The sequence below is a fragment of the Anabrus simplex genome, chromosome 1 (assembly GCF_040414725.1).
Source record: "Anabrus simplex isolate iqAnaSimp1 chromosome 1, ASM4041472v1, whole genome shotgun sequence".
Lineage (NCBI taxonomy): Eukaryota > Metazoa > Arthropoda > Insecta > Orthoptera > Tettigoniidae > Anabrus > Anabrus simplex.
In genome coordinates this window covers 1,680,479,968-1,680,487,751 of record NC_090265.1, presented here as the reverse complement: position 1 = coordinate 1,680,487,751, position 7,784 = coordinate 1,680,479,968, and positions in this window count along the sequence as shown.

The following is a 7,784-nucleotide window of genomic DNA, read 5'->3' as shown; positions in this document are numbered from 1 at the left end:
CATTCAAAAAAGTATGAAACAACGGGCTCTTGTGGTGTACATGGTCCAAGATAGAACAACGAGGAGGAGGGATTAATCATGCTGAAGATAAATCTCGTAAAGCGTAACGCATCCGAAATACTTCACAATAAGTGTGACCATCCATCGGGGCTTTCTCTGCTATTAGGCTACACGGGGCGCCTGTTTTCAGTCATTGCACGGGAATCACACAAGAATCTCATCCCAGGAAATGCTGGAGATGTAAATCCGATTTCTGAGTAAATACAGTAAGTATTTAAACATGAGGCGAATGGGTGGAGGCAGAGCAAACTTGGGCGGCCGTTCGACAAACACGTGTTCTCTCCCGGCATGAGTAGGTACTGCTGCGGTCTCACTACAGTTAATTGTCTGGGCTCCCCAGTGCTAGATACGTCTTCATCACACGATCAGGCCAGCGATAAATATCTGCGCCTCGGGGGAGAGCAGGGAAGTGGCTGCAGATGTGGCTCACGACAACGGGACCCATCGACAACATAGCTGTCATCAATATACGAATTTCTACAAGAGTCCAGTGACTAACTGGCGCAGTCGATTAGCTTCTGTCGCTCTGTTCCCAACGTAGCAAGTTCGAACTTGACAGGGGGTGGTGACAATTACGTATGTAAAAATGTGACAGTTCCTTGTCATTTTCTTCAGGATTGTTAACATACTTTTGAGGAAATAGTTCCGATGAACTATCTTCTCATAGTATCGATACTTGTAATTGGAGGTACTTGAAAAAGAATATTGATGGAATAGCTGTAAACATTGTGATCGCTGAATTCCATTAATCTAGAAAAGTGTCAACTCATTTATGACTGAGTCAAATGATTGTTCAAGTGTAGCGATGGCTTCTTTCCATAGTTTCAGATCAGTGTAGGTATTTCCAGTATTCCAGTCCAGTGGTACCTCCTTTCTGTTCTTTAAGTTCAGCACTAGCATCTTTTCATTGTTCCAGCATGATTATAGCTTCTTTGTATTGTTTAAGGACAACAGTTGATTCCTTCCATTGTTCAAGCACAGTGATACCTCCTTTGCATTGTTTAAGGACAACAGTTGTTTCCTTCCATTGTTCAAGCATAGCGATAGTTCCTTTGCATAGTTTAGGGACAGCAGTTGTTTTTTTCCATTGTTCAAGCATAGCGATAGCTCCTTTGCATTGTTTAAGGCCAACAGTTGCTTCCTTCCATTGTTCAAGCACAGTGATACCTGCTTTGCATTTTTTAAGGACAAAAATTTTCCCTTCCATTGTCCAAGCATATAGCGATAGCTCCTTTACATTGTTTAAGAACAACAATTTTCCCTTCCATTGTCCAAGCATATAGCGATAGCTCCTTTACATTGTTTAAGAACAATAGTTGTTTCCTTCCATTGTCCAAGCATAACGATAGCTCCTTTGTATTGTTTAAGGACAGCAGTTGATTCCTTCCATTGTTCAAGCACAGTGATACCTGCTTTGCATTTTTTAAGGCCAACAGTTGTTTCTTTCCATTGTTCAAGCACAGTGATATCTGCTTTGCATTTTTTAAGGACAACAATTGTTTTCTTCCATTGTTTAAGCATAACGATACCTCCTTTGCCTTGTTTAAGGACAGCAGTTGTTTTTTTCCATTGTCCAAACATAACGATAGCTCCTTTGCATTGTTTAAGGACAGCAGTTGCCTCCTTTTAACATTCAAGATAAGTGATAGATCCTTTCCACTGTTTAAAGATAGCGCTAGATTCTTTCCATTTTTAAAGTGTAGCGAAAACTCCTTTCAATTGTTTTTGAGGCCACACGTGTATTATTATTAATAACATTAATATTTATTAAGTGGTTAGATAAGTGGAAACATGTTCTCTCTTACACCATGAAATTGATCAATGCCCACATGTTCAGTCAGGTGGGTTCCAGAATATCAGACGTCAGTGGAGAATACTTAATCGAAGGAGTGTTCACGACAGGTGTAGCGCTACACTTACCAAATGGGAATGACGGACCTCACTGAACTGCGACTGTGGCGAGAACTTACAAACAGTTCAACAAATTACCCTCAGCTGCCTACTTCGAGCTTTGACAAATCTTTATCTCACATCTAATGAAGCCATCGAGTGAATTCCAATATGGATTTCGATTTATAACTGATATTCCGATCTTGTGATTTCGTTGAATCGTTATTCCGTTATGTACATAACTTGTGTTAGCCTACTTCTTATATATGATCCCACGCTAAACAGCATAAATAAAATAAAGCTGTACATTTTAGATAAACGATACCATATGAATGACTTGAGGTCATTTTCTCTTATTTCTTAAAGGTTTCTTAATTATACTTACTCAGTTTACCGTTTAGGATTGGGTTCTTTCCCGGACTCCGCTACAGTTCTACCGCCTCAAGGACAGCGTAGGACAATTGGTTGGGGATACAACTAGGCAGGAGAACCAGTACCTCTCCCAGGCTGCCTCATATTCTATGTTGAACAGGAACCTTTTGGTGGATTGGAAGATTGGAAGGGATAGGCAAGGAAGAGGAAAGGAAGGGGCCGTGGCCTAAAGTTAGGTAGTATCTCGGTATTTGCCTGGAGAATAATTGGGAAACCATGGAAAACCACTTCGAGGATGGCTGAGGTGGGAATTGAACCGCCTCTACTCACTTGACCTCCCCAGGCTGAGTAGACCCCTTTCCAGTCCTCGTACCACATTCCAAATTTCGTGTCAGTGCCGGGAAAGAACCCGGGCCTACGGGGATGGCGGCTAATTTTTTTTTTCAAATAATTATTTTCTTTTCTAGAGCAAAGTAAAGGATACATAATGAATTAGTGCTGCGTAAATTAGACATACTGTTACAGATAAACATCAAATACAAAATCAACAAAAAACACCAAACAAATCTTGAGATTAAGATATCTCGTTGTTTTTTTTTTTATATAATGAACACACGTGATCCATCACTTTAATGAGGAACGGAAAGGCGATCCACTTTCGTCGGTGACCGATACACTATACAATTACATCGTTAATTTAGATTATTAAATAGAGAAACAAATAAATGCAAACAGAAACAAAGTATTATTTACACAATCTGTAGCATCACAAGTTAAGAACATGAAGTTCACTGAATTTCTCCTGCCCTCCAGAAGCACTATACACTTTCAGTTTTTGTCTCGCTGTCTTGAGAAACTGCCTAAAACCTTGTACAGAGCATTTCTCGTTGATCTGCGCATAATGAAGAAAGCCCATTGCTAGCCATACTAGGGCAAACTTGTTGTTCCTGTTGGGTATGTCCAAAGCTAACAAGATGCGATATATATCGTTAGGGTTATTGGAAGATGTTAACTGCTGCACCAGAGTCAGTGTCCATCGCCAAACGTCCATCATACCATTACATCGTGTTAGTCTGTGGAGTTGTGTGTCAATAGTAGGAATCGCACATTTTTGGCACAAGGGTGACTGGACCAAGTTGTGGCGAAACTTTTTCTCCTCGGTTGGTATGGCATCTTGGATGGCTATGTATGCCGAACTTTTCCAGTCTGTTGGGATCTCTTGTGTTGTGAACTGCTTCCAGATATTTTTCCAATTTCTGTTGGGGAATTTTTCCATGATCTGTGGGGTAACAAGTTGACGGTTTAAAAGACGACGGTAGATGATTTGCGTGGGTGGAATGCACTGTGAATTCACATGAGGATAGAAAGATTCAATAGTATGCAGTACTCGTTTAAAGCTTCCAGTTCGGAGTGATGTCCAAAAATGCATATCATTAATATCTCCGAGTCCGTTCTTTGCCAGTAGAATTGACCTCAGAAGCAGAGCCTGGCATTTAGCGGAGACGGCGATGAGGCCTAGGCCCCCTTGATCAACTGGCCTTCTGAGCTGATTTCTTGATATGCGATATATGTATTCTCTCCACCGATAGTAACTAATTCCAAGTTCTACTCTTTGTGCATGTTTCTCTGAAATGGGGAGGATCTTAGCCGCGTACCATATCTTGGACAGAGCGAAAGAGTTAATGTGCCATACTTTCTGTATTAGATTAAGATTTCTGCTGAGATCCTTCGTCATTGTGTTCCGTACAGTGTTGATGAATGCAATCCAATTCTTTTCGACTGTCTCCTGAAATTTTCCTGTAAATTTCAAACCGAGAATCGTTATTTCTTCTTTGACAGGGATTCCAGAAATTGTGATGTGGTTTGGCCAGGTATCGAGAGGTAACAAGACAGATTTCTGATAATTCACTTTCGCGTTGGCGGCTCTTTCGTACACAGATATTATTCCAATCAGCTGATCCGCTTGGCCTCGGTTCCGTAATAAAAGTGGTACGTCGCCAGCATGCGCTCGGACGGTAAACATCTTGTGCGGATTTGGTACATCCTTTAGGAGGTGATGGACAGCTCGAATGAAGGGTTCTATACTTAAGGCGAAGAGGATCATAGATAGAGGACATCCTTGTCGCACTGAATTTCGTATTGGAATAGGTTTGGAGAAATGACCATTGAGGAGAATTCGGGAATGAGCATGAGTATATAGAGATCTAATGATACTACATGTTGACTGTGGAATACCAAACTTATCGAGAATCGTAAACAAATAACCATGGTGAACTCGATCAAAAGCCTTTTCAAAGTCAAGATTAAGTATTGCTGCGTCATTGTGGGGGTAGTGTTCACATAGTAATACAGCATCTCTAATTGCTTGGAGATTAAAAGTGATTTTTTTGTTCGGAATGCCACACGTCTGTTCTAGCTGAATGATGGTTTCCAGAAACGGCCGTAACCTGTTGGCCAGAATTTTCATAAATAATTTGTAGTCTGCATTTAGTAAGGTTATAGGACGATAGTCTGATAAAGTTCGGGGCATTGACACTTTTGGAATAAGAATGATTATGCCTTCGCTGAATCCAGTTGATTCTTCGGAGTTGTTTAATAGAATGTTCATCAATCCTACGAGCGTATGTTTAATGACTGGCCAGTACTTTTTGTAGAAGGTGAAGCTGAGACCGTCTGGGCCAGGAGCTGATCTGTCACTTGCAGTGCGCAGGGCCTTTAGAACTTCCTCCCCGGTGATCTCCCGGGTCAGCTGCTGTTTTCCTTCCTCAGGCAAACGTTGATCTAAGTAGGATAGTATTTTGTTTTGGTCGGGTATCGATATCTCACTTTCACTACATGTTCTCTGGAAGAATTTTTCGGCTTCAGTAATGCAGTCTCTTGTAGTGGTAAGACTCCTATTGTCATCTGTAATTAACGAGTGAATGTATTTATTTTTCGCTTTATTCTTTTCGGAGGCAAGATGGTACAACTGTGCTCTCTCTTCGTGTATGACTGATGTTGCACGGGAGCGAATGATTGCTCCTCGGAGAATAGTTTCCTGTATTGAGTTGATTCGGCGTTTAACAGCGGTCAAATGATTGGATACGTCATTTCCGGCTTGCTGACGGGTGACAAGATCGTGAAGAATCACGTAATAAGAATGCAGCGTACGGCGTCTGTTGTTGGCCTTTTCTACTCCCTTTCGTTTGAAAAAGCTCTGAATAGCTGGCTTAAACTTGTATAGCCAAGATTTGATCGAAAGTTGTCCACCTCTTCGCACTCGAGTTTCGAGATCATTCCACAGGAGTGAAAATTCATTTTGTATATCGTCGTCAGACAGTAAGGAGCTGTTTATTTTCCAGTAACCCCTTTCCATCTGTGCCGCCGGTCTATGCCCCGCAGTCTTCATCACTACTGCATGATGATCGCTGAATGGTGCAACATTAACAGTTACTGCTCGGATATTATGCTCTGATTCTTTATTTACATAAAAGCGGTCAATACGTGAAGCAGCCGTACCTCGGAAGAAAGTATATTCGACCCTGTTACCATGAAGAACTTCCCACACATCACAAAGCCGAAGTTCGCTATATACTCTCCCTAATGCCAGGGAGGGATGGAATTCACCTGTCTGATCTTTTGCATTTAATACACAGTTGAAATCACCTCCGAGAATAATGTTATCATACATTGTTACGCAGAAAATAAGGCATTTCCTTCTGAATGAAATCCTCCCGTTCTTGGCGTCTGTGTGTTCCTGAGTGTAGATATACTGTATATTAATCATCAGTGTATTATCTTCGGTAAGAATGCATGAAATTCTTCCACTCGGGTGACATTCACTGAATTTGATATTTATCCCTGCTCTATAGACTATGGCAGTTCCTCTTAAATTTTCTCCGGCATTGATTATATAACTGTATTGAGATCCAAGGAAAGCTAAGTTCGTGACGTTAACCTCTTGCAAGAAAACTACGTCTAAATCATAATCTTTAATAAATTCTTTTAGCAAGACCTGCTTGCTCTGACTTCGGAGGCAGTTCACATTCAGAGTACCGTAGAAGCTAACTACTGACGTCACAGCTAAGATTACCAAGGAAAAACATTGGCAGCTACCATACTTGTTTGGCGTTACCCAACAGCACGTAAATATTCTTCAGATTAGGTTTGTGAAAGACATTTACTTAATTTTATTACTTTCTTCCTATCATTCCCCTCAACCGATCTTTTTAATCTTGGATCCCTGTGACTAACTGCTTGGTTGGAGTTTGAATTGGTGGTTTCCGTTTCCATTAAACTACCTTCGTCACCGCCTACTTTGTTTGTGCACTGTGCGGAATGCGTCTGCACAGACTGTGTGGTGGTGTCATTTTTTAAGCCATTCATGTCACTGGTAGGTGTCGGGAACGGTTCGCTGACAGGTTCACAAAGTTGTGTCTGGTGCTGTGAGGGTGGTTCTGATAGTACCGGTACATCATTTGACTGGGTATTATTTTGGTAGGTTGATGAGCTGAGCGACTGTTCCATTGGGGAATTTCTATCGCAAACAGGTTCTGTTGTCTCCTCAAGGTGGTTGTGTGCTGGCTGCACCATTTGTGTCTCTTCCTCTTCTGTGGTTATTTCTGCCTGTTGTGCGGACGGTGTGTTTACATGTGAGTCTGGTGTATCAGCTGATCGTGTGTCCACCTCTGGAAAATCTGGGGTGAGTTGTGTTGTTGTGAGAGGTATACGTTGCGCCGGTAGCTTCCCCAAGGCTGAAGTCAAGGTCGCCCAGGTTGGCTTGTCGGGTGTAGCAGGTGTTTGAACTGGTAAACGTCGCGTTGGGCACTCACTACGGTAATGGCCTATCTTACTGCAGCTGGCACAGGTTGGTGGTTGGTTATCATAACTTACTAAAGCCTTATTTCCTGCTATGTCTACGTAGGAAGGGATATGTTTTTTAAGCATGATGCGTACTGCACGTATGCCATTGTGCACCTTATATCGAAAATTGGAACTCCACGTTTCATCACTTACTGAAAGTACAGTCTCGTACTGACGCAAAATGTCTGAAGTGTGTCCATGAGATGTTTCGGTGGGGAGGTTAAAAACTCTCACAAGTTTAATCCCTAGGCCGGCCGAATCAACAGTTATTTTACTACGATAGCCATTGCTATGAACAAAATATTGCTCACCTGCATAGTGCTTGAGAAGATGATCAACTGTCTCTTGCCTCCCGCACTTAATGAAGACTTGTCGGGAAATTCCGTTGAGCTGTAATGTTTCGATGTCGGCTTCATCAAGTTTCAAATTTTCAAAATCCACTCGTGGATTTCGTAGGGGGCTGGTCTTGGTATATCTCGTTCTGTGAAAGTGATGACGATTGTATTTTTCCTTTCAACTATCATCGTTCCGTAATGTCGTTAGTTCCCTAAGCGTATAATACGCAAAACACTTAAACCAAACGGGCTTTCCCCACTTCACTGTACGGCTCCACACTTGTA